The sequence below is a fragment of the Hyaena hyaena genome, unplaced genomic scaffold (genome assembly GCF_003009895.1).
Source record: "Hyaena hyaena isolate Hyena2069 unplaced genomic scaffold, ASM300989v1 scaffold_59, whole genome shotgun sequence".
NCBI classification, from domain to species: domain Eukaryota; kingdom Metazoa; phylum Chordata; class Mammalia; order Carnivora; family Hyaenidae; genus Hyaena; species Hyaena hyaena.
In genome coordinates this window covers 609,123-636,878 of record NW_024080691.1, presented here as the reverse complement: position 1 = coordinate 636,878, position 27,756 = coordinate 609,123, and the positions used below count along the sequence as shown (strand labels likewise).

Below are 27,756 nucleotides of genomic sequence, written 5' to 3'. Positions count from 1 at the left end.
TTACTCTTAATGCCTTACATCAGTGGAATCATACAGTATGTGTCTTTTTATAACTGACTTATTTAGCATAATGTCCTCAAGGCTCATCCGTGCTGTAGCATGTGACAGGATGTCCTTCCTTTTTTAAGGCTGAATAATATTCCATTTTATGCATATACTACATTTTGCTTATTCATTCATCTGTAGATGAGCAGTTTGATTGCTCCCAACCTGGCTATTATGAATAATGCTGCTATGAGCACAGGTATACAAATATCTCTTTGAAACCCTACTTTCAATTTCTTGGGATAGATACCCAGAAGTGGATGATATGGTAATTACATTTTTTGTTTTTTGAGGAATTTATTAAGCTTTCTAAATTTCACATATGTGAAACCATCTTCATGCCACTCATAACAGCTAGGAAATACTTGTATTCTGATAAAGATCCAAGAGCACCAGAAGTAAAATTTTACAAAGTTAAAATGATTACTGTAGCTCCTGAAGAATTCCTGAAGTGAGATCTGGCAGGTTGAGAAAAAGATCCCATCCTTTATAATTTTTAAACATTTTTAAATGTTTTAATTTACATTTTAGTTAGTTAATATGCAGTGCAATATTGGTTTCAGAAGTAGAATTCAGTGATTCATCGCTTACATACACAGAATGCTCATCACAAGTGCCCTTCTTAATAACCATCATCTGTCAAGCACTTCTCCCACACACTTCCTTCCATCAACCCTCAGTTTGTTCTCTATCATCAAGAGTCTCTTGTGGTTTGTTTCACTTCCTTCTCTTTTTTTCTCCTCCTTCCCATAGGTTCATCTATTTTGCTTCTTAAATCCCACATATGAATGAAGTCATATGATTACCTTTCCCTAATAGACTTACTCTGCTTAGCATAATACATTCTAGCTCCATCCTCATCATTGAAAATGGCATTATTTTTTGATGGCTGAGTAATACTCCATCGTATGTATATGCCACATCTTCTTTATCCATTCATCAGTTGATAGACATGTGGGCTCTCTCCATAGTTTAGCTATTGTTCATTATGCTGCTATAAACACTGGGGTGCATATGCCCCTTTGAATTTGCATTTTTGTGTCCTTTGGGTAAATAGCTACTAGTGCAATTGCTGGATCGTAGGGTAGTTCTATTTTTATTTTTTAACGAACCTCCATAGTGTTCTCCAGAGTGGGGCTGCTCCAGTTTGCATTCCCACCAACAGTGCAAAAGGTTCCCCTTCCTCTGCATCCTCGCCAACACCTGTTGTTTCTTGTGTTGTTAATGTTAGTCATTCTGACAAGTGTAAGGTGGTATCTCATCGTGGTTTTGATTTGTATGTTCCTGGTGATGAGTGATGTTGAGGATTTTTTCCTATGTCTGTTAGCCATCTGGATGTTTTCTTTGGAGAAGTGTGTATCATGTTTTCTGTCTATTTCTTAAGTGGGTTGTTTGGTTTTTGGATGTTGAGTTTGATAAGTTCTTTATAAATTTTGGATACTAACCCTTTATCAGATACATTGTTTGAAAATATCTTCTCACAATCTGTAGGCTGTCTTTTAGTTTTGTTGATTGTTTCCTTTTCTGTGAAGAAGCATCAATAGTTCATGTTTGTTTGTTTCCTTTGCCTCTGGTGATGTGTTGAGTAAGAAGTTGCTGTGGTCAAAGTCAAAGTGGATGCTCCCTGTGTTTTCCTCCATGATTTGGATGGTCTCCTGTCTCACATTTAGGTCTTTCATCTATTTTGAGTTTATTTTTGTATATGGTATAAGAAAGTGGTCCACTTTCATTCTTCTGCATATCGTCCAGTTTCCCAATACCATTTGCTGAAGAGACTGTCTTTTTTCCACTAGATATTCTTTACTACTTTGTTAGAGATGACTCGAACATATAGTTGTGGGTCCTTTTCTGGGTTTTATATTCTGTTCCATTGATTGATGTATCTGTTTTTGTACCAATACCATAATGTATTGATGACTACAGCTTTGTAATATAGCTTGATAGCCAGAATCCTGATGCCTCCAGTTTTGTTTTTCTTTTGCTTTGGCTAGTCAGGGTCCTTTGTGGTATCATACAAATTTTAGGATTATTTGATCTGGCTCTGTGATATGAATTATATTAAATGTGTAGATTTCTTTGGGTAGTATAAACATTTTAACAATGTTTGTTCTCCTAATCCATGAGAGTGGAATATTTTTCCATTTCTTTGTATCCTCTTCAATATATTTCATAAGTTGTCTATAATTTTCAGAGTACAGATCTTTTAACTTTTTAGTTTTATTCCTAGATATTTTATTATTTTTGGTATAGATCCCATCCTTTAAAATATATATTTTACTGAACTATTTGGACAAATTACTATCAAGACACAGATAATAAACTTATTTGAACTTACGTGATGTTACAAAGAACTTAATTTAAATTAATTATTCTCATAAATTTGAGACCCATTTTAAAGACTGATAGGGTCTTGGGGCACTTGGGTGGCTTAGTCGGTTAAGCGTCCGACTTTCGCTTAGGTCATGATCTCACGGTTCGTGGGTTCGAGCCCCGCATCGGGCTCTGTGCTGACTGCCAGCTTGGAGCCTGGAGCCTGTTTCAGTCTGTCACTCCCTCTCTCTCTGACCCTCCCCTGCTCACACTGTCTCTCTCTTTCTCTCTCCTAGAAATAATAAATTAAAAAAAATTAAAAAAAAATAAAGACTGATAGGGTCTTAAATTAGGGTATAAATCAATCCTGATGCTCATTCAATATTTTAGTAAAGGTTATTCCTTTTAAAATTAGTAAAAATTACTCATTTTAATAGTTTATGTTATTCATTTTAAAATTCATTCATTCTTTAGGATTCAACTTTGACATTATCTTTTCTGGGAAGCTTTTGTGAACTGCAAGTGTGAGATTTTTTGTGTTCCTATAGCTCCCCATACTCTACCAATCACAATTTTTATCATGCTATATGTCTTGTATTTGTGTTTGTGTGTGTGTGTGTATGTGTGTGTGTGTGTGTATACTGAACTCTAAGAGTCTCTGAGGACTGGGACATTTGAGTATTGTTTATCCTCATATCTCTACTCCATAGCCAAGTCCCTGCATATACTCAATAAGTATTTGCTGATTCAAGTTCTGAAGGACAAAGAAATGGGTGAAATGGGTATAAGTTTCTTAAGCTACAAAGTTATTTTGGCTGCTGGATGCAAGCTTTTTCATTGCAAAACATTACGAATTCAAGTTTAAGCAAAAAAAAAAAAAAAAGACAACTGTATCATTCACTTGGCACAATCTTAAAGGACATCAGATTCTTAAGTATTCTATATTTATTTCATCATCATTCTTTTTGGTAATATATGCTAAGTATATAAACTGAATAATAAATAATTATTGACCTTGAGAAAATCATAAATTATTAAGTGAGTTACATACATGTGTAACTAAGTCACATAGTCATAAGGATAAGTATAAGCTGAGTTCTGTGGAACAGAAAAGGGTCACCACTAACTCTATATAAGCATTCCCAGTTTGAAACAGGAACTAGAATGATAACAGAAGAGATATTCTCAGCAAAGGCAACAACATGTACAAAGGATATAAGTGACAAGAGAGGATGATGTTTTGAGGGAACAGTGAAATCCTGAAATGGATTAGAGCAGATGTTATTGCATCTACTTCAAATTCATAGAAATAGCTTTTATATATCAAGGCCCACATCTGCATACTCCTCAGAATGATCACCCTCGGGTGACTAAAGCATCCTTACTTAGATGTGCCTGTGAGTTATAGTGGAATCCCCACCTTCTACACCTCAAAATGAAATAGATCCTATGGTGCCAAGTACACACCAAAGCACCGGATGGGATCCATCTGAAGCTTAACTGCACCTGGACCTACGTTCTTGAACTTCTTGGTGCTTCCCTCATTCCCTTTATGGTTTCTTTGGAGGAAATGCCCTCCGTAAGCCATGAACCCACCAATCCCACTTTACATCTAGTAAGCTTGATGTACAATTTGGATGGAACTTGGGATGTGAGGTAAAGTGTGGCAAGAAACAAGGCTTAAAGGCAGACTGCTATCTACTGTAGACAAAAGGGAACGATCCAGAGAACTAAACAATGCTTTTTCTGGTGCCAGCCACATATTCACTTTCCTTTTTAAATTTATTTTCTTCCAGTGTCCTGCAAGAGATGACTAAACATGCAATAACAAGATCTGGCTAGAAGTGCCATATTTAACTCAAAAACAAACTTCCAAAGGAAGCAGCCTGATACAGTATAGTAGAATCTTCTTGGATTCAACTTTGGCAGGAGCATAAATAATTTTTTGCTTTGTACTACTAATATCATATTAAAACAAATGCTAATATTAAGAGAAATATTAATCCTAACACAAATGCTAATATTAAAACCAACAACAATGGTAGTTATAGCTAAAATGTCAGTAACTATGCTAAATGCTTTAGATATATCTTCACATCTGAGAGACAGATGTCATTATTCTCATCTGAGGCTTGGAGAGTCAGGCATTTTTTCTTCCATGATTACATACCTGGAGAGTGGCAAACTAGGATTCAAACACATGTTAGTCTGACTTTGGAGCTAGGGCACATAAATATTCTTCTAAAGTTCTTCTTCAAAGATCTTAAGAAACCCACTTTATCTTCAGGAAATATAATTCTTGGGAAATTTTCAAGAGTCATCTAACAATGGAGATTAAACAACTGTAAAGGTCATATTCTGATTTCAGAATCACCCCTAATGATCTGGGCAATACTGAGTTATTTTGCATTCCAGGTTTTGGTTTTTTTAGTTACTGATGTCATTCTGGGCACCTTCGAGGGTTTCTGTATCGCCTATAAAAGGGCAGCCATTTAAGGAAGACCTCTGTTTTGAAATCTGTGCCTTCTTTTTCCTTTCCTCATCTTGGTCCATTGGAGGAGACTCTGGAACATAAGCACTTTTGTAAAGATGATATTTTCTGTCCCAGCTCTAAGGGGAATGAGGCAGAAGATGAGACCAAGACAGGGAAGACATGTGTTCTTCATGTCCCCGCCTTAGCTCATTTTGTCTCTGACTTCTGGAATCCTTCTTCTTTCCCCTTCTGAATCTTAAAACTTGGCTCATGTACTGCTTTACCAGGTAAGCTTTTTCAGGTCCTTGATGATCATATTGAGTGTCATCTCCTCTTGGAATGCTTCTCTGACTGCGGAGGTTGAAAAGATATGCTCCCATAGGGTTCTGCACAGATTTCTGTCATCAAACAACAACTTTATACTACAAAGACCTGTCCATGTGGATATCATTCCTACTAGCCTCTGAGTGCCTCTTGAGCACAGATGGAGTCATATCCATCTCTGAAACTCTAGTGCCCCACTGAAGAAAATACATAATAAGAGACCAGTAAATGACTTTAACTGGACCAAACTTAAATAATCTGAGCAAAACTTTTTTGATGTGCCAATCAAAAAGCCCTTCTAGCTGAACGTGAATGCAATCATACTCACATTACTTTTCAACCACGAAGCCCCATCATGTGAATGGACAAAGGCTAGGAAGTCTGACCAGATTCTGCTCACTACCTTCTACTAATGCCTGTGAAAGTTTGAACCTTCCTGAGTTACCTAGAATTCAAAGGCAGGAGCCTGCAGCACGTGATCCATCCCTGAAGGCTCTCCCGCACAGGTTGGGAGGTGGCGCTACACTGGCATAATACGTGATAATGAAGGGAGAAGACACAAACCTTTCAAGGCCTCATAAATAAAAAATCTGGGTCAGTCTCTGTTTCTGCATAAGAAGTGCTCTGCTTCCCCCTTGCAGCAAGAGTTGGCATTGTTCTGATGAGAGAGAGAATCAGATCAAATGCAGAAAGCCAGAACATGTTTGTGTGCTCTTGAACAGTTAGCGAACACTATGCATTACAACTTTTCTACAAGTGTTACAGAGAGTATCCCATTTAAGTCTTTAGTAACAGAGGCACCTGGGTGGCTCAGTGGTTTGAGTATCTGACTTTGGTTCAGGTCATGATCTCATGGTTCTTGCGTTCAAGACCTGCATTAGCTTGCTGCTTTCTGTGAAGAGACCTCTTCAAATCCTCTGTCCCCCTCTCTTTCTGCCTCTTCCCCTTGTGCTCTCTCTCAAAAATAAATAAAATTTTATTTTAAAAGAAGGCTTATAGTGATATTATGAAAAGCAAGAACAAAATTAAGGAATGATTACAGTTTCTTACACAAAGCCTGACATTTAGGAGATGCTCGAAATCTGTTAGTTCTACCACTTCTGTTAACAATATCAACAAATAGCGGGGTGTTTGGGTGGCTCAGTCAGTTAAATGTCCAACTCTTGATTTCTGCTCAGGTCATGATCTCACCACTCCTGGGCTGGAGCCTCACATCTGGCTGTATGCTGACTGTGTGAAGCCTGCTGGGATCCTCTCTCTTTCTCTTTCTCTGAACTTCCCCCATTCTCTCTTTCTCAAAACTAAATAAATCAACTTGAAAAACAGCATTATTTGTATTATCCCTTCTCTGCGATCTAATTTCTTAGATGGTAGGACTCTCTGACATCTATGTCTGTTTCCCACAAAACAGTCAGGCTGGAACACCCACCACATAGCATGTGTCCACGAGACCTGGCCCGCCAAATGCTGCTGCTGGAAGGAAGACTCTTAGTTTTAAAAATGTGTTTGGGCAGGAAAAACCACCTATTTTAGGAGAAGCATTAAGTAAGTCAATTAAGTAAATAATGAACTTGTAAAGAGCACTGATTCCTAAGAAAAAAGTGAATGAAGCTCAGAAAATAGAGAGCGCCACGAGTGAACAACGTGGTCTCAACTAAGGAACACTATGGAAATAAAGGATCTTCACTTCCTCTCAAGACTGTAGGTTTGACTCCCGTAAGAGTGCATGCTCATCCAGGCTCAGCTAGTTACCATCTGATTTAGAGGAAACCATCTATGTTGTTTAAACACTTTGATATTTCCTTTTAGGAATTTTATTTACTGGAGACTTGTGCAGTATGTATCCAGCTGGTTCTCTTTTCCATCTCTTTCCTTTTGCCATGTTTATTTATGTGTGACCTCTGACCCATCTCCATTTACCATGCCTACTTCATTCTCTCTCCAACTCACTGTCTCCCTCTCTGGAGGGAAAACATAGATAAACAGAAGGAAAAAAACAGAAGATTTTTAAAAATGTTTAATGTAGGGATTAGATTGGTAATTACATTCATTTCTTTAATTTCAAATAAATTCTCTGAATGATATTTTTGCTAGAGCAGGTTTCTCTTCTTCCTTTCCATTCTTCCTGGCCACTATCCTAGTCCATTCTTCCAGAATCACATGTATGTTATAAATCTGGGGTGGAGGGCCGTTAAATAGGAGGACAACAAGAGAAAGAAGCACAAGATTGACCAGCCATGGTTTTCATGTCTACTTCCTTCAAGGAAGCCTCCTGGCTTCCCTTGTCTTCCCATACACCTCTCTGCCTCACAAGCTTTCAGGGTACCCTGTGGTGATTTTTCATAAATCTCATCACATTTTTATTTTACATTTGATTTCTACCCTCATTTGCTAATGTCTGCCTCCTCTACGGGACTGAACCCTCTATGGAGTCAGGTTGCTTTTGACCTTCAGTACCTGCTACCTAGAAAGTCTCAATCAACGTTCACTGAATAAATAGTCTGTGGCCAAATCTCTCTTCAAAATCCGTCACTTACAGAGCTAATAAAAGTGGGTTGAAGCTCACTGGTTGCTGATTTTACCCAGATCTTCTCCAAGTGAAGTTACCCTTAAAAACAAAAACAAAAACAAAGCAAAAACCAATGACCCACCATCAGCAATACAGCTGGCCCAAAGGACACTTCAAAGAGAAATGTTTGACTGGCAGAGGATGTAAGTAGCATGACAGATCTGAGAGATAAAAAGCTCTCCCAGGTGCTCCATTTGATTTTTTCAAACAAAACTCAGAACTGAAAGAAAATACATTCCTGCTTTTTGCCACAAAGAACAGGACAAGCCAGGATGTTAATTAAATTACAAATCAGCTGTCTGCTTGCAGCTGACAGAGCTTTGTGTGCTCCCAAGCAACGTCAGATATTTTAAACCCTCTGTAATTACTTACAATGGAGGAACTGCCAAGAAGTTCCTTTCATGAATATTTAATAGTTCTTAAGATCCTTTTTAAAGAACTGATGATCTAAATAATCATGAGGGAACTTATTCTAGCTCAGTGCTGCCCTCCATCTGTTAACTAAAGATGCTGGAAATGTAGCTTGATAGGAACTGCAAGCCTGCTTTCCTAAAATTCTGAGTTAAGCCAGAGACCTAGGGAAGGCCAGTCTCACCCAGGAGAGGTAACTATATGATTGGACAGCACTTCAGCCCTCTGAGAAAGTCAGAATGGGGCCAGAGACCTATGATCTGTGAAAATAATGGATTTGTGGAATTGTAAAATGAATTTGTATAAGATGTCATACATACATCTTATAATTTACACAAGTACATTCAAAAATGTCCCAAATAATTCTCAACAATTGGAAAACAAGGGGTGCCTGGGTGGCTCAGTCTGCTGAGCACCCCACTTTGGCTCAGATCATGATTCCCCATTCATGGGTTGGAGTCCTGCTTCTTCAGTCTCTGTGCTGACAGCTTGGAGCCTGGTGCCTGCTTCAGATTCTGTGTCTCCCTCTCTCTGTCTCTCCCTCTCTCAAAAATAAAATAAGCATTAAAAAGTTAAAACAAAAAAGAATTTGAAAACAAGTGTATTATCACTCTGATTTCCGAATGAGAAAACAGGATCAGAGAGTCTACAAAGTCAAGCACATGATGAAGCATGTTTCAAATCAAGCTAGCCAGCTGACTCCAAGAGGCAGCCCAATATGGTGAAATGTGCATGAATTCTTGCCTTAGAAATACAAGTTCAAATCTCCTTTATGCCACTTGCTAGATGGGGGACATTTGTCAAGTTGCTGGATTGACTGACGCTATCAACTGGTAATTATAGAATATATATTATACAGAGAAATATGAGCATTGATTGAGACACCGTATTCCTGGCACATGGTAGCTACTTGCCCAATATTATACCCTCCTTTCTGGAACCATCAAGTCCTTTGCTCTTTGCAGGTCTAGGTCATAAAAAAGGGGGGGATCCCTAAGAGCAAACTCTTCAGACTATTGGTACTGTCAGCAAAATGGAAACAAATATGAATGATCATTTATAGCTAAATATATCTATCATCTTTCCCTTCCTTAGGTCATCATATTAGAATAACTTTCCAAAACCTCAATTACAGAACAGTAGCTAGATGTGCAGGTTCTGGAGAGACTGCCTGGATCAATACCCAAGTCTGCTATACACTACATGACCTTGGGTAACTTTTCAAAATCTGTGAGACTTAATATTCCCATCTAGGAAATGAGACTAGTACTTATCTTACAGAATTTTTGAGAAGGCCAAGTGAGGTAATGCATGGAAGGTATTTAGCAGAGAATCTGTGACCCAGTAAGTGGTCACTTAATATCACCTTTATCCTTTATCTGTGCTCTCATGACTGACACACTGAGAATCTATTTTTCTTGTTGTTTTTTCTTTGTTTTTAAACATGTATGTATCTGCTTTTCTCATGGGAGCATAAAGATCTTTTTTTTTTTAATTTGTAAAAAAAAATACGTTTATTTTTGAGAGAGAGAGAGAGAGACAGAGTATGAGCAGGGGAGGAACAGAGAGAGAGGGAGACACAGAATCTAATGCAGGCTCCACACTCCAAGCTGTCAGCACAGAGCCCATGACCTGAGCCAAAGTCGGAAGCTTAACCAACTGAGCCATCCAGGCACCCTAACATAAAGACTTCTTGATCCATAATGGTACCACCACCAGCAAGCATTTCACCAATAAATGTTCCCAAATTGAGCCACAGTTGGTGGGGATGTAAGTTCCTTGGATTCTTGTGTACTCTACCACACCTAGTACACCCTAGAGCTACCAGGTGCTCAAGCAACTTGTCTGCATTCTACAGGAGATCCGGTTACTGACCAGTACCATGTAAGGTTTTCAGTAATGAAGTGAAAAATTGGTTCATGTGTAGTAGATGTTATGAAGTGGGGCTATTTTGGGGAGAATCATTCAAATTTTGAGTGTGAGGCACCTAGAAGCTGTGTTCATTGACGGCTCTCTCAAGTAAGGAATTGGGAGGAGGGCAAACTGTTACATGCAACAAGGGAAATTTGTGAGCTTCCTTCTTTCCCCCACTTGGCTAGTACTGAGTTAGAGCAGCACATAAGTGAGGCCATCGCAAGTAATCTTATCCAAGGCTCTCTAAAACCCAGGGCAGCAGCTGGACACACAGATATGTGTTCCAACCTTGATAAGCACAATAAAATACATTAACATGTATGCAAGGCAGGAAAGAAGTCTAGAAGAATATACTCTGTATTGACAGTGGTGTCTCTGTGTAATTATGAATTTCCTGTTTTGAGCTACATGCATTATTTGGAGAATTAAAATATTCAACCAAATAGAACATCTAAGACATGAGCAAGTATTTGCTTTATTGTAACGAAGAAGGCCCAGTGGGCTGTAAGCTTTGTGGTGAGGGAAGATTCCCCTGCCTGGAAAAAGGTTTCTACAAGTTTAACTGAATTAACTTTGAGAGCTGGTTGAAGGACGCAGGGTGATTGCCAGCTGTCAGGTGAAGGAGGAGGAGCTAAGGAGAAATTTGTTACAGAGGAAGAGAGCTGGAAGTCAAATTGCTTTGTTACCAAGAAATCAAAGCAATGATTTAGGAACAATCTCAACAATTAGTTTGTCCATTTGAAGCACAAATTCAAATACAGTCTGAGTATTCTGCTGGGATGATTGCCACTGGATTCAAGAGAGGACAGTAAGAACTTGTGGGCAGTCACTGATTCAATCTGCCAGCTGGGCAACTGCTGCAGCTTCTGAGCGTCATTACTGTTGAAAGCTGGAAGTGTGTTCTCAGTGTGCCTGGTGCCAGAAAAAGATGAAATGTTTATTTCATCAGGATGCCTAGTCAAGTGATGCAAATTCCCTGCACCTTGGTGTCCTGAGTTTAAATTCCGCTCCCACCACTAATCAGCAACACGACTTCAGGCAAGTACGGAAGCTCTCTGAAACTCAGATTCCTCATTTGCGAAACTGGGCTAATAATAGTCATAACAGTGTTGCTATGGGAAATTGATGAGATAATAAGCGTAAAGGCCTTGGCAGAGGGCCTGACTACTGATTGATGCTTAGGAAATCTGAGCCTCTTCCTATTCTTGGGTCAGTGTCATCCACTCATCTTTCTAAGTGTTGTCAGAAGAGTCACCAGACACACACACACACACACACACACACACACACATACACACACACACACACACACACGTGCATGCATACATAGACTCAACTCAGCCTTACCCCTATTACAGGGAGCCAGCTTCCTACATGCTACTACAAGAATCATAGCATTATATATAGATCAGCACAAACTCTCCAAAGGATGCACACTGAGTTGCAAAGGTCTCACCTCCACTGCTCTAAAATTCAGTTTCTTTTCTATATGTGAGGCTATCTTACTCTCTTTATCCATGTTTCCTTCTGGGCCAAGGTTGCTGGCCTCTTCTGCCTATGATTACTATCATAGAAAGTAAGAGAGGAAATAGTCTTAGACTCAAGCACTAAAATTGCAAGCTCTGGTTGATCACTCAAGCTACTCTTCTGACCCACTTGAGCTTCTGGACCTCAGAATCTGCTCTGGAACTGGCACCTGCTCAAGCCTTCCATCCATAACTGCCTTCCCAAGATTAGACCACTTGCCCATCAGACCCTAGAAACATCTCCTGAATTCTTCCTGACCAGATGATCTAGAGATTTCTTGGTCAGCTTATTGATAGGTGCTTCCTCTGTAATGCTACAGAGAGTAAAATCCCTTCAGAGCAAGAAGCATCATCATCCAGTCTTTGAACAAAATATTTATTGAGCACATTATGTACTAATCACTAAACTGTAAGTGCTATGAATACAATGATTTTTTTAAAAAGGTTAAAATGTATAACCTCTTGGAGCTTAAATTCTAGCTGCATTAGGTAATATAGCTCTTTGTCTGAATTCTCTTTCTCTTTTTCCCCTCTCAACATGCTCCTTTACCCAGCAGCAAACATGAACAGCTTTTGTCTCCATCGGAAGATGTCAGGTGGCCCAAATGGGCAAACACTCCAAATTATCTCTGGGGGTGGTACAAAAGGGCTTGGAATCATCTAGCTGTTCTTACCCAGCTGCCTTTGTCCCAGAGCACCTCATGATGAGCCAGCCTCAGTGACTGTGGAACATGGAACAGGTGAAGGATCGAGACAGAAGGTATGGCCTTGACCTGATCTTGTTAGCTGTAAGTTCCGATCAAAGAGAACTATTTGGCAACAAGATACTGTAATAAAAATATTAATATCTTCTCAAATAAAGTCGCTTCATAATCGATGCTTGATTGTAGCTGTTTAATCTCCAGATAAGATAATTTTCTCTTGGGAAGGCATTTTTATACTTAATCTAGATATCTGAATATACAATTGAATACAAACAATTATATAATGCTATTGTGTGTCTACTAAACCTTAACATATAAGCCTCAAATCAAGAAAAGCTAGAAAGTTTTCTCATTTTCTTGTCTTGGTACCCTGCTGGGAACTCATAGTGTCATCTTTCAGATGAATGTCTATGATGTCAGGTGGCCCAAGTGGGCCCATACGTATCTATGCTTCATAAGTACTAATTTAAACCTTGCAATAAACTCATGAATCAGTTACTGTTTTATTTCCCTCATTTCTTAGATAAGAAATTAGAGGCAGAGAAAAATTAAGTAACCTATTGATACAACTAGTGGAGAAGCTTAGATTCATACCTCACTGTCCTCATAATCCCTACTTTAATCCTTCACAACACTGTCTCTTAGATATTATGCATTTTGTATTCTCTGAATCAGGTATTTCTGCTGAGAATGGTAGATGCTTTGGCTTTTTGGCTTAAAAGTCAAGGCCTTTGGGGTGCCTGAGTGTCTTAGTCAGTTGACTATTCAACTCTTGATTTTGGCTCAGGTCATACTCCCAGGGTTGTGGAAGTAAGGCCCACACTGGGCTCTGCACTAAGCATGGAGCCTGCTTCATATTCTCTCTCTCTCTCTCTCTCTCTCTCTCTCTCTTTCTCTCTCTCTCTCTGTCTCTTTCTCTCTTTGCCCTTCTCCCCCACTCATGCTCTATCTCTTTTTCTCTAAAATAAAAAAAAAATAAGAGTCAAGTTCTGAAAGTTTCCCTCTATCCTTGCTGGGCCATAGGATAAAGTTGGAAGTATAAAAGGAAGTAACCTACATAATGATACTGCCATTTGCCTGGCCACCCATATACAAAACCACACAGAAGAAGATGGTCCTCCAGCATCTTTCTCTTTTCATGACTTCCAGAGTAAGATCAACCTAAATCACTTAACAGAACATGGCACCCCATTTCAGAGTCAAGGCCAAAATGATTTCACATTAGACTGCAGGTCCTTTGATGAAGGCAATGATGCAATAATTATAGTCATCTCAGTACTCCTCTGGCAAGTCTGAGGGATTTACTACGTTTTGCCAAGTGAATGAGTCTAATGTAAGTTAAATGGATTATACTTCAGCAAGGACTGTTAGTCTTTCCATCTCCATTTCCCTTTCCCCATCAGGCCCTTGTTTCATCTCCCCAGAGCATTGCACTTTCCTCTTATTTCCCTTTCAACTACATTCTTGCCTCTCCCCACTCCAATACACCCAACCTTCCTTTCCCTACCTCTCCATAACCCTCTGCCTCATCAGCTTATCATTCCATTCTGAATTATTTGTAATTCAGAGTAAGAGTAATGTATCACCACTGGGACTTTGTACTTGCTACCTTCCCAATACCTTTGCCAGCTCTTCACCTTCAGGGCTTAGCTAAAATGATACCTTCTCCCAGAAGCCTCCTTTTTTCTTTTTTAAATGTTTTATTTATTTGTGAGAGAGAGAGAGAGAGAGAGAGAGAGGGACAGCATGAGCAGGGGAGGGTCAGAGAGAGAGGGAGACACAGAATCTGAAACAGGCTCCAGGCTCTGAGCTAGCTGTCAGCACAGAGCCTGATGCGGGACTCGAATACACCAACCGTGACATCATGACCTGAGCCAAAGTCGGACGCTCAACCGACTGAGCCACCCAGACACTCCAGAAGCCTCCTTGATTGATCCACTTCCCCTGACACCTGTGTCCCAACCCCAGACTAGGGTCAGGACTCATAGCAACCTGTGCACACACAGAGTACTTTTTATTTTAAAAGCTTTGCCTGTTTGATTGATTTATAGATTCAATAAATAAGACTGAATCTGATTTATTGCTGTAATACCTATGTAGGTATTGAATAAATGTTTGCTAAATAAGTGATAGCCACCTAGTAACTAGTTTTTTTTCAACTTTTAGTAACTTTATTTTCCATCAGCCTCATTGCCATTTTGTTGGTCTCTGCAGAAGAGCAGCTTAAGACCACTCAGTGGTTGCTCCTACCCATTCAGTGGCCTGAGCAGTGGGGGCCCCAGACCAGTCCTCAATGGCAGGCTGAGTGCTCCAGTGTTCAGTAGGAAACTGCTGAATGGGCCCAGAGGCACTGCATGCCTTCAGAGCAGTCTGTGACTTCAGGTTGAGTGGCCGTGAACTGGAGCAGTCCATTTACCCTGAAATTCCTCCTCAGTCACAGCCTTTTCAGCAAGAGCCTGTTCCTTTTCAATCTCTTCAGTATGTCTATAGAAGTAGAGATCAGGAACGACCTCCCATGGTAAATGGTGCCACGCATGCGCAGAACTTCCTGGGCCAGCATTCACTGCATCAGACCCACTGAGTGAGCTCCCTTGCTGTTGCAAGGGTAGGCAATGTCCACATAGCACAGAGGAGAGTCTGTTACATGGGGAGATGGCAGGCAGGTTAACATAAGATGTCTCTGTGAGAGGCTGGTGATCAGCCCTGGACCCGTAACCACCATAAGTCTTGGCTCCCAGAAGGCTTCCTGGATCTGGTTAGCCAAGGTTCCAGTAGTGAAGTGGCCAGCAATAGGAATGGCTTCTGCAGCAATAGCAAACTTCAGCACAGCTCACTGGCCAATATTCCTGAATGATATGACAATGACATCAGCTAGGTTCTGAATGGCAACAATGGCTGGAGCTACCAGCAGAAGCTTCTCCAGGTGCTCTTCTGATTTATGAGGTAGATACTATCACTCTTCCTTTTGTAGATGTACTGTTCCATTTGGAAGTCAAGGCTGGTGCCACCTAAGTAGGTTCCTGCCAAAAGGAATTTGAGGACACCCTCCTCTCTCATTTGCAGGACATCAAGGGGTTCATACATTGTAAAAGTTTAAGTTATTCCCTTTAAGTTATGATGTGAATGCAAAACAATGCCATATGGACCCCTCCCTGGGTAGTGCAGAAAGACAAAACTAGTTTTCTTATCTGCATTTTCTCAAACAGCCAAGTCAATCAACCCATCACCCCTAGGCTCATCTCTAAGCACAACTTCACCATATCACTCACCCTTTAAAGTCCTTTTCTGTGCTCTGGAACAGAACATGGACACTTTGGCATACTATTCATGCCACTCTCAATCTCTAAATTCTTCTGACTAAATTCTTCTTTTCCATTTGCATTCCACTAAAATTGGCAAACAACTTTTTTCTGAAGTCTCACCCATCTTTCTCACTTTCCTATCTTGTGCTCTTCCTTCCGCCGTGAATAATGCTCCTTGAATTACTGGGTGGGAAATATCTTTCTCTTTGAGGGTCTGTTCAAAAGTCCACTTTTCTGGTCTCCCCTGATCTTTCCCAAACACATGTAACCTCTCTCTATCTTCATTTTATACTGCTCTCATGATGAAACCGTCCATCATTGAGTTTGTAGCTCTTTTTATCCACCTGTCCTTTTATTAAGCACTTATAGTCAGTTACTGAGGCACTGTAACAGAACTGAAAATATTTAGAAAGATGAACAGCCCATCCCCCATAAGCTCCCTTTTTTATAACTGAGAATAATAAATTTAATCAATCTAGGATATCACTGATGAGACACATTTGATTTTAGAGATACTAACTATTAAAAAGTGCATCTTAGAATTGATGAAATGCCACATTAAAGTATAGTATACATAGGTTCCCATGGAAGTGTACTTTATCTTTGGGTGTATAAGGGGACAGTTCCCTGGAGAAGAAGACACCTCTGATTTATCTTATAAAATGAGAAAGCATTAGGCAAAGAGAGAGCAGGGGTACTGGCAAGGGAACAGCCTGTTCAAAGTCAGAGAGGAGTGATAAGAGAGCAGAACATCTTAAGGTATTAAAATGCTTGAAGGCAGTTTCTTACATTGTTTCCTCCAGAGGGCTTCCTACAGAGCAGGGCCTTAAACAGTTGTCTTATATAGAAATTAAATTTATTTTGAGCCACAGAAATATCACCAAAAGGAGATCTCTATTTATGTGCAACAATGTAACTAAGCTTGTCACCTCCCCTTAAAATTTGCAACATGGAACTAACATTTCAGGGAATTTTGAAGAATAAATTTCCTGAGATATTCAATTCACAATATGAAATACAACTGATAAATTTATCATCTATGACAACAGGGTCTGAATGATTAGACTTTTCTATAGTTTGGACTTTCATAAGCTAGTACACTTGGCAATGTTAATAGAGATCATTTGGTGTACATTCTCTATTCATCATAAAAATCTTAGCTGTTGAAGCAACGGGCAACTTCTGGTCCCTCTTTGAATGTGTCTTGGTCCATTCAGTTTATGGCTACATTTTCAGTTTTATGTGTGTTATTTTCTTGTTTCTTGTAAAGGTTTTATTGAGATACGAAAAAATTAAAAACCCAGGGAAGCTTCTTAAGCATGTCATTCTTTAGCCTAAAAGTAGTTACCCTCTCTTAATTTGGATCAGACTTGTTCAAATCTTGAGCACAGAATAATCTAAGTTTTTTAGGGGCCCTAGCTTCTTGGACTCAATAATAAAGAAGACAGACAATATCCCTTCTCTTATGGAACTTCCCTTCTAGTAGAGGTGACTAACAAAACACAATTAACAAATAAACAAAACAATTCCAGATTGTTAAGGAAATGAAAATGTATTCCAAGAGAGCACAAAGGAGAAACCTTAGTCAGTAAAGGAGGTCAGGGGACACTTTCTAAAATGATGATGTATGAGTTGAATCCTGAAGAACGAGAGAATTCCCATGTAAAGAGTTGGGTGGGCTACATTCCAAATGAAAAGGAGCAACAACCATGAAAGCATCTGAGCTGGGAAAGGGCTTAGTGGGCTGCAGGACTGACAGAGCTTTCTGAAGAAGGGCAAGTGAAGTGAAATATGAGGCAGGAAAGGTAAACTAGGGCAGACCACACAGGACCATATAGCCCTCAGAAACTATTTAGGCTCCCAACCTAAGAAAAATAGGATTCTGATAGAGGATTTCAACAGTAATGAGATATGATCTGATTTATATTTAAGAAGCCTACTCTCACATCGCTGGTGGGATTTTAAAATGATGTAACCACCATGGAAAAATGGTAGTTTCCTCAAAAAATTAAAAATATAGCTACCATATGGTCTAGCAATCTCACTTCTGGGCAGATAGCCAAAAGAATTGAAAGTAGGGTCTGGAAGAGATATTCGCATTTCCATGTTCATAGCAGCATTATGCACAATAGACAAGAGGTGGGAGCAGCCCAAATGTCCATGGACAGATGAATGTATTAACACAATGTGAAATGTACATGCAATAGAATAGTATTCAGCCTTAAAAGGAAGGAAATTGATACACGCAAACACAGATGAACCTTCAGGACATGATGCTAAGTGAAATAAGCCAGTCACAACAAGACAAATTCTGTATGATCTTATTTACATGAGGTATCTAGAAGAGTCAATTTCATAGAAACAGAAAGTAGAATGCTGATTGCCAGGGACTTGTGGGGAGTTGTTTATTACACAGAAAGTTTCTAATTTGCAAGATGAAAAAGTTATGGAGATCTGTTACACAACAATGTGAATAAACTTAACACCACTGAACTGTACATTTAAAACATGTAAGGAGAGTCTGGGTGGCTCAGGTAGTTAAGCAACCAACCATGGCTCAGGTCATGATCTCACAGTTTGTGGGTTCAAGCCCCACACCAGGCTCTGTGCTGACCGCGCAGAACCTGCTTAGGTTTCTCTCTTTTTCCCTTTCTCTCTGCCCCTCCCTGACTTGTGCTTTTTTTCTCCCTCAAAAGAAATTTAAAATAATAAAATTTTTAAAAATAAAACATGGTTAAGATGGCAAAATTTATATTACATGTTTTTAAAAAAATTATTATTATCATAAAACTCACACCGGCAGCCTATGGAGAATAGATTGGAGCAGGGAGAGGACAAAGGAAAAAGACCAGTTGGGGTGCTCTTATGGGACTCACTCTGGTACCTGGAATGGGCATGTCACAGAGTTTGCAGTGAGCTCTGCCTCCTCCCCCTCTATTGTGAGGAAACATCCAAGGCCCACAGACTCCAAGTCCTTACTTTCATGAGCCAAAAACATCACAAATGTCCATGTATTTTCTTCCTTTAACTTTATAACATCTTCCCTCAGAAGAGATAAGAAACAACAAAAAAAGAATTTTAAAATAGTTGGTGATGAAATCAGCTCTCACCCAGACTCAGCTTGTGCCTGGCAGGAAAGAATGAAGAGGTCAGGTAGCAGGTGGACTTTAAGCAACTCTATGTAATCTGCCTCGGGGATTAGTAACTCTGTCAGTCTCCCTTCAAAAATGGCCTCCTGATCACTTTTAATAAACACGAGCATGGACCTAAAATCAAGTTAGAAATGTTTTCTCCTAATTTTTATGTTTTGGATCTTAGCAGTAGCCCTCAATGTTTAAAATACAGGAGGTCAGAAGAGTCCAAACTCCCTAGTTTATACAGAGGGTATCTCTATATTCTTAGAAGATAATTATTTTGTATTTTGACAAAAATTACATCTAAAATTCACTGTGAAGTCTTTCATGCCTACACAATAATTTATATCAGCTATATAACCTACAAAGAATAATACAATAGACTCTCTATAATTGTCACCCAGCTTAAGAAATTGAGTATTATCAATACAGTAGAAACCCCAGGCGTCCATTGCTAATCATTTCTATTTCCGTCTCCAGGGAAGGAACTGTTAAATTTCCTGTTTATGATTCCTTGCTTTCCTCAATGGTCTCACTAACTATTCTGTCATATATCTGGGACAGTTTTATGTGCCAACTTCACTAAGCCATAGTATCTATTATTTGTTGCTCTGAAGGAATTTTCTAACAGTGGTTATCATCTGCAGGTTTCTCAGATGACACCTCCTTTGTGGATTGCTGCTTCAGCTTCTGCCTGAGAGTGTCCAGCCTGCTGGTCTTCCCTACAAACTTACGACTTGCCAGCCCCCACAATCACGTAAGCCAATTCCTTAAAATAAATTATATATACTATGTATACTAGTACTGTTTCTCTGGCAGGACATTGCATTGACTGATATAGTATCCCTAAAAAATGTGTAGTTTTGGAACTCTATGTAAGCAGTTTCATATTGTGGCTCTCTTTCTATAATTTTGTGAAATTCATTCATGGTGATGTGTGCAGGTGGACATCATTTCTTTCTAATTTTGTACAGTACTACATTGTATGGTATACCACAACATATCATCTTCTTTCCAAAGGATATTCATTATATTTTTATTGTTTTCCTTTCTGGAATAACCAAACTGTAACAATACGGCTATAGAATTCTTATATATGTTTCTTAGTTCACATATGTAAGAATCTCATTACCCATGTGCCTAGCAGTGGAATTTCTCTATTATTTAAACATCTTCAACCTCATTAGATAACCAAATTGTTCCCAAATGGTTATATATATCATCAGAAATATACAAATTTATATCCAAAGAGTAATAGAAAAGAGTTATGATTATTCCACATTCTTGTCAAAACTTGGGATCAAGGAAAATACCTGTATATAGATAGATATCTATTTGGAAATTGAATCAATAAGACTTACAGATACAATATATAAGAGATGAAAGAGGGGGGACCCGTGTGTTTCATAGGTTAAGCATCTACTTTGGTTCAGGTCATGATCTCACAGTTCATGAGTTTGAACCCCGCATCAGGGTCTGTGCTGACAGCTCAGATCCTGGACCCTGCTTCAGATTCTGTCTCCCTCTCTCTCCGTTTCTCTTTCAAAAGTAAGTAAACATTTTAAAAACTTTTTAAAAAAGAGATGAAAGAGAAAGGAGTCAAGACTCATTCTCTGATTCTTATTATTGCAATAATTAATATTTATTCTAAGTGACATTTTTTCCACTTCTTTTTTTTATCTCAAATATATGAAATAGAGTCGAATACTTTCATTCACCAACTGATTTGGGTTTGGTCTGTTTCTCAGATTAAACATCCCTCATGTGCAGAATCTTCCTGCAGCCACAAGGTGGCAAGCTAAGCATCCTCAAATGTAAAGCTCAATGCCTAGGTGTGAGTGTGATTGTTCTTAGAAAGTTTATGAAGCAAAGATTTATTCCCTAGTGGATTCTTTATGGATATAATATTCATGCTTCTTGTATATTGTAATATCTTAATATTTACCCATTTCTCCCTTCTGTAAAGGAGTAATCAAAAGTCCCTTTTCTTTTTTATTTATTTTAAATAAAACTCAGAACCTGTCACTGCTCCATGAACATTCTTACTTGGCTCCCTTTAATTACAGTGTACATTCAAGACTCTTTTGCCTGACATATAAGACCTTCTACAGACTATCTTGAATCTTCATTTCTAGTTTCATTTCCTCTTCTTTCATTCTCATTCCAAACACACACACACACACACACACACACACACACACACACACACAGAGTATCTCCCATTTTCTGCACATTCCAGCTCTCAAGCTCTTTTTCAGCCACACCAAAATTCTTCCCACATCTGTGTAGCACACTGTTCAGATTTCCATGATATGGTGAGGGCTGTTGGCTTTGACCATTCTCCCATTTATTTTCTACCTACAGTTGAAACACAAATTTGAGTCCCAGTTGCAATACCATCCTACTGAAGATGTAGGGTTCCTTCAGCTCTTAACCATGACTCCTCCAAGGTCCTAAAACATTTTTGTAGAGCACTGTCAGAGCTGTCATGTTGTATTTTGACATTTTAATCTTTTGGTCTCTCTCTCTCTCCTCAAATGTTACTTACCAACAGGGAGTCATGATAGATTTTTCTTTGACTCTGGCCTAGAGATTTACACTATGCCTGGCCAGCTGGTAGGTGTCAATGAATGTTAACTAGCTTCTTGAATGAGTGAATGAATGAATGAATGAATGAATGAATATTGCATAACGGTGCATACTTTAATCAATGCACATTTCTCCTCAGCATATACAGTACTTGACACAGAGCTTACATTGTTAGAATTTTTATCCATTGTTACAGTTGTTATTATAATTAAAATCATTTAAAATTAAACACTGAGTTGGTTGTAAATAAGAATTGGAAGAGGTAAGCCAAAGGGAGCTGGGGAGATGGCATAGCTCAGGCAATGTGTGCATATATCAGTATAATATAGTGATATAATAAAGTAGTTCACTTAATAAATGTGATTAAATAAATCATAGGGTTTAGCCATTGGCGTGAGAAATTTCCATAATTCAGGTGACATGTCAAATAGTTTTCACAGCAAACATATTATTGATTTTCCAAAAAGATTATAATTTAACAAGCACATAATACTTATTTTTTTAAGGCTCTCAGTCCAGAACTATAAGGATCTCAGTGGAATTATAATTCCTTCTAATTAAAAGCCTCAACATGCAAACATACGCCATAAGGCGTTAGACACCATATGCTTCGCTGTACTCTGAACTTGCTAACTTCACCTCTTTAGTCCTGTGAATATAACTCTTTCCTGATCACTACTTATTTGCATTTTATTTTCTTGGTTTAGACCCAGAAGATTTCCTATGTTAACTTACGCAAGAATTTTTATTCTATTTTAACTCAAAATTCATTATATCACTTGTTATTGAATGTCTACGGGGTACACAGTAATGGGCTATGCCCTAACATATTGCTTGTGACATGTTCCTTCTATTTATTTTCAGCTATTATTTTGATAAAGGTAAACCCTGTGCCAGATATTCTTCTAGGACAAAGAATCTAAGTCTCACAATATTGATACTGGTAGGCTGTAGGATCTTGTGTACTTGCTGGAAATATATAAGAAGTTCACCCCCAAAGATTTTCCAGAATTCAGGTATTTTTCAGAGAAGTAAAGAACTGTACATATTCTCTGTCCCAAATTTGGGGACTTGATATTTTTTAACTCAAATCTAGAAGGAAAGCCACATTATATTGATTTTAGCCAACATTCTCAAATGGAGCACGTTAAGTCAGCATATAAATTGCTGTTGACTGTTACTGAATACCCACAGTGTGCTAGGCACTATTAATTCAGCTGAAACTCATTAATTCAAGTGAATAACTAGATCCCCCATTAGGAGGGCTCACATTTTACAAATGACCAAGCAAGAGAAAAACACCCAGCTGAAATGCAACAGAACTGGCAGGGACTTTCATCATCTGCTGTTAATTGGAAGAAGTAGAACTTAATTTTATTCAGAATAATGCTTCATCATGGCTTTGGAAAGTAATGAAGTCTCAGGGGGATCTGAATGGGCTCCTCTAATAAACTTTCCATGAGACAAGGCATGTTGGTTGGAGGAGAGAGGTCTTATAAAATGTTAAGCACTGTGAGGAGGTAGACTCAACTGAATGAAATCTATATTTTTGCATCAAAAGCAACAGAAAAATCACAAAGTTACTTTCTCTGGCCATCCATGGGACTACTCCCTTTGAGGCTAATTTAAGGATTACAGTAATACAGGCTTGAGAGAAGAAAATGAGGCCTGTGCTGGACCCGAGTTATAGATGGAGTACCCACTGGTCTAAGAGGCCTGGGTACCTTCCTTTGCTGGGAAGGAAAATTAATAAATTAATATTCTGAGGTTAGAGTACTCATACTTTTTCTTATGATTTGACACTGCATTTTCCTAATGATAGACCATTCCTTCCTGGTGTCTTCCTATCGTTACATATTCTTTCAACAAATGTTTACTGGGTATCTCTCATGTGTTGGACACTGTGCTAGATACTAAGAATACAATAATCAAGAAAATAATTTTATTCCCTTCTCTCATGGAGTTTACTTACAGTCTGTAGGGAAAGCAGATATTAAGTGCATAAGTGACTTCTTAATTACAAATATAATATAAGCTATGAAGAAAAAGTGCAATGGAAATTTGGAATATATACCAGTGAGTGGCAATACACAGAGTGCAATAGGTCTGGATGATAATACAATTGATAGCCACCCTTAGCTGATCACCTATTCTGTTCTAGGCACTATGCTTAAGTATTTTGCATTATTTCTCATTTCTGCAATCACTATGTGATTAAGCATTGAATAGCCTATCACAGATGAGACTTTCCTTATGCACTCCATGATGTCAGATGCTACCAAACATCTCATCAACGTGCTGGTTATAGCTTGAGGGTGGCCATTTCACCATCACTCTTTTAAGACTCAGTTTAAATGTTACCTTGTCTGTGAAGCCTTCCATCCAGGAAGCCCACATTCCTTCTTCTGTGCTTTCCAATGCTCTTAGCTTAAACTCTAATATGGTGAAATGTAATTGATTTATTTATATATGTGACTCCACCACCGGACTGTAATCTTCTTAAGAAAGGACACTAGGGGCGCCAGGGTGGCTTAGTCGGTTAAGCGTCCGACTTTCGCTTAGGTCATGATCTCGCGGTTTGCGGGTTCGAGCCCCGCGTCGGGCTCTGTGCTGACTGCCAGCTCAGAGCCTGGAGCCTGTTTCAGTCTGTGACTCCCTCTCTCTCTGACCCTCCCCTGCTCATGCTGTCTCTCTCTCTCTCTCCTAGAAATAAATAAAACATAAAAAAAAAAAAATTTAAAAAAAAAAAAAGGACGGACACTAAATTTTAAGCATTTTATTTATTTTTATATCCCCTGCATCTTGTAAGCTCTGTACTTGATATTTATAGGTATTCATTAAATATGTATTGAATAATTGTTGAGTGAAATAGAATTTGTGCTACAGTCTACAGCAAGAATGAAGCATGTGTTAGAAAATACGGATAGCACTTCATTTGAATTGCTGAGAAAATATCTGAAAGGCAAATTGTTCATTAATGTCAATAAATTGTGCACTTGGTATACAATACATATTAATTTGAAGATTTAAAATGGACACTATTTTTTTCCTAAGTGTTGATTAATACTATAAATGTCAAATAAAATAGCAACTAGGTTTCAATCAAGTAGAATCCACTTAGATAATTTAGCCTTACACTTGTTTCTCAATCTTTACTTCTGCTAATCATGATGGGACAAAATGTGCATTGAAGAAGGTATGCTTTTACAATATCAAGGGATATCAAATAGAATGAGTGATCCTGGAGTGGGAGGGAACTCTAAGCCATCCTTTGGTTCAACCTCCTGGCTGCAGGAGGATGTGCTCAGGCCTCATGACTTTCAGAGTCTGGATGATGACTACCATCAAGATCCCCGAAGTCCTAACCTAATGTCAGTGCTTCTGTAACTGCTTAGTCTCCACCTAACGCCAGGCTCAAAAAACATTAGGAAAAGGAAAGAGAAAAAGAAAAGTGTTGCTGCCTAATGTGGGGCTTGAAACCATGAATGAACCGTGAAATCATGACCTGAGCTGAAGTAACATGCTTAACCAACTGAGCCACCCAGGCACCACACTACCTATTTCCTTCTTTGCATTTGGAATACTTATTTGTTTCACAGGGAAGGGTCAATTTAACTCAAAGTCCCAATGACTATGTGAAGCCTTCTGGGTTTGCCTCATCTGAAAGGGCTCTCTCCCTCTACATTTTATCACTCAATGCTTAGAACAGTTAGTGTGAAAATTATATCACGGCATTCTAGAATTGCTCACATCATTTATTTAATTAAGAATCTAAGAGATACACGTGTTTTGGCTTACAATTAAATGAATTTTAATAGTAATCCTGTCTTCTATTTCTTGATATTTCTCCCAACAACTAGCAGAGTTGATGTACCTTGTATATATTATAATGATTCCAAAAAAAAGGAAAAATCCCTTAGCATTTATTCTTAAAAGAAAAAAATACAAATTTTAAAAAATCAAAATCCAACTCCACTTAAGTTTACCTTGAGTAATATTTCTATAAAAATCGATTTACTATTAGGCCACATTTCCTTGTGCCTAACACAGAGACTAAAACATAATAGATTCAACTAAATACATGTTGAATGCATGAGTAAAGAAAAGATCTACTGACCCCTGTGGATGTTTCAGCCACATCTGATGGCAGGCCTTCACAGAACAAGGATGAATACGGGTGATGTAAGTGGATGAATGAATCCACACCCACAACATGTCCATACATGCAGGGACTGCTATGCCTGATACTAATGTGACTTTTTAATTATGTTTAAAATATATGTTGATATATATATTTAAAGCCTGACATTTTTTTTTAATATTTTTATTTATTTCTAGGAGAGAGAGAGAGACAGTGTGAGCAGGGGAGGGTCAGAGAGAGGGAGTCACAGACTGAAACAGGCTCCAGGCTCTGAGCTGGCAGTCAGCACAGAGCCCGACGCGGGGCTCGAACCCACGAACCGCGAGATCATGACCTAAGCGAAAGTCGGACGCTTAACCGACTAAGCCACCCAGGCGCCCCAAAGCCTGACATTTTTAAAATCCTTTCTCTACTGTAATTAGTAAAAAGTAAGAACTGGATGACCTTTTGACAATAATCCCCTGAGCTGGAATAAATCATGCTTTTCTCCAGAACCTGGTATTTCTGCTATGAGCACTGGCATTGTGAGCTCAATGAAAGACTCAAAATGTGTTACATAGCACAGGGCAAGGTGGCATAGCTGACAGACGGGGTTCAGATGCCATCTCTGTTTCAGGTTGAAGCAGTTAAAAGACAGAGCCTAAAATTGGTTTTATTCTTGTCACTCCTGCATAGCTGGCTCTTAGTTCCAGAAAGTTTAAGTAAAGCAGCTAAATGAACATCAGAATGAGTAGTGTGACTCTTGTACCTTGTTTCTGGCTCTGCCTCTAGGTAGACATATGATCTCAGTGCAACTAGTTTTCATTCTCTGGTAGACAGATTCCTAACCCCCAAATTTTAGGGAACTAGGCCGGATCAGCAGTATTCTGTTGTACTGTGGACATACACTGGTGTGTTGTGTTCATTTGTGAGAAGCATTGCAGGTATTCTAATATTGTAAATACAGTGATTGTAAATCATTTACTTCAAAAAGGAGAACAGATCTAAGAGGAAAGAACATCAAATCTCACTCACATCCTGTTGTGTTTGCTTTAGGAGAAGAGAAAGGAGTCCAATTATAGTAAATTCAACTACAATAAAGCACAGCTATTTTATCTAGGTTAGAACAATTGTAAGGGACATAACTGATGCTGTGATAATGAGAAGTGACTGTAATGCAGTATTTTAAGGGATTTCATAGAAGCTTAGCTATGTTTACAGGAATGGGTTGCCCTCCATGCCTGTCATAGAACAAATGTGAGAATACTACACAAGAGGCTTGGCTCAGTCACTGTTAGCACTGAGCTTCAGCGATTTGGATCAGAGTCAAACTTAGAGGACTGGCTTTGCAGATTCCCTGGAGACACTGCAAATGTCCCTGGAGGAAGGCATCCACCTCCTAAAAAGAGCCCCACCCAATAGTGTACTGTGCTGTTCCTTAATTTGATGAGACTGGAAGAGAGCTGATTGGGAGGGAATCGGAAGAAAGAGAATTCGAATAAGCTGAAAACATCTTTTGCTTTAAATATTACCATAAATAGTACTTCCATTTTGTTTTGTTCCACATATAATGTGGCTTAATTAATACTGATGTAAAGTTTTCTTTAATAAAAAGGCAATTCTCACAGAACTATGCTTAATCGTGGTTATGGGTCTCAAATTTCCATAAATGTCAGATGGTTTGGACCAAATATTATCCAGGGCCCCTCTTAAGAGTCTCAGATTCAGTGATTTTCTCAAATAGCAGACATGAGTGCCTGGCTACTGCCACCTGGTGGCAATTACCTGGACTGTTGTTATTAAACCAGGAAGTCCTCTAGATATGTTTGCAGTTTCAACTCTATTTAGTGATGATATCATACTAGAATGTGATCAGCTTGTAAGTTGAAATAGCCTCGAGAGACAATTCAATCCATATGAGTTTTTACAAAACATAAAAAAATATAATCTAATTCTAAAACTTCTAGAGATAGATTCTCCAACTTCTCTTGTGTCACCATTTCTGTGTTAAACTTGTTTGGAGTTCTTGGTATTAATCTTAACTGATGTATTCCCAATGTATATGTATATGTTTAAAGCATTTCCTTCTGATCTTGAACTCAAAATCAAACCTAAAATGCTCTATATAGGCGTTACACTGTTTCCAACAGAACCCTCTGCCAAATAAAATATTTCCCTTTCCATCAGTACCCCATGCACTCCAAATACCCATAAAATATCCCCATTAGCTGAAAGCATGGGCTTCAAAAGTAGTGCAATGGAGAATCAGCACAGTTGTAGCAGGTTAGGTGTAAATCTACTAGTTACTTGCTGTACAATGCTGTGGAGATTACTT

General features: G+C 38.7%; 1 protein-coding gene and 1 pseudogene across 3 annotated transcripts in view; both read right to left on the bottom strand.

Annotated features, from left to right (window-relative positions):
• The window catches only part of DLG2 (discs large MAGUK scaffold protein 2), a 1,380,463-nt gene that overhangs the window by 1,014,215 nt on the left and 338,492 nt on the right, over positions 1-27,756 (bottom strand). The gene's annotated exons all lie outside the window — the stretch shown is intronic.
• On the bottom strand, positions 14,500-15,360 carry LOC120231632 (annotated as a pseudogene).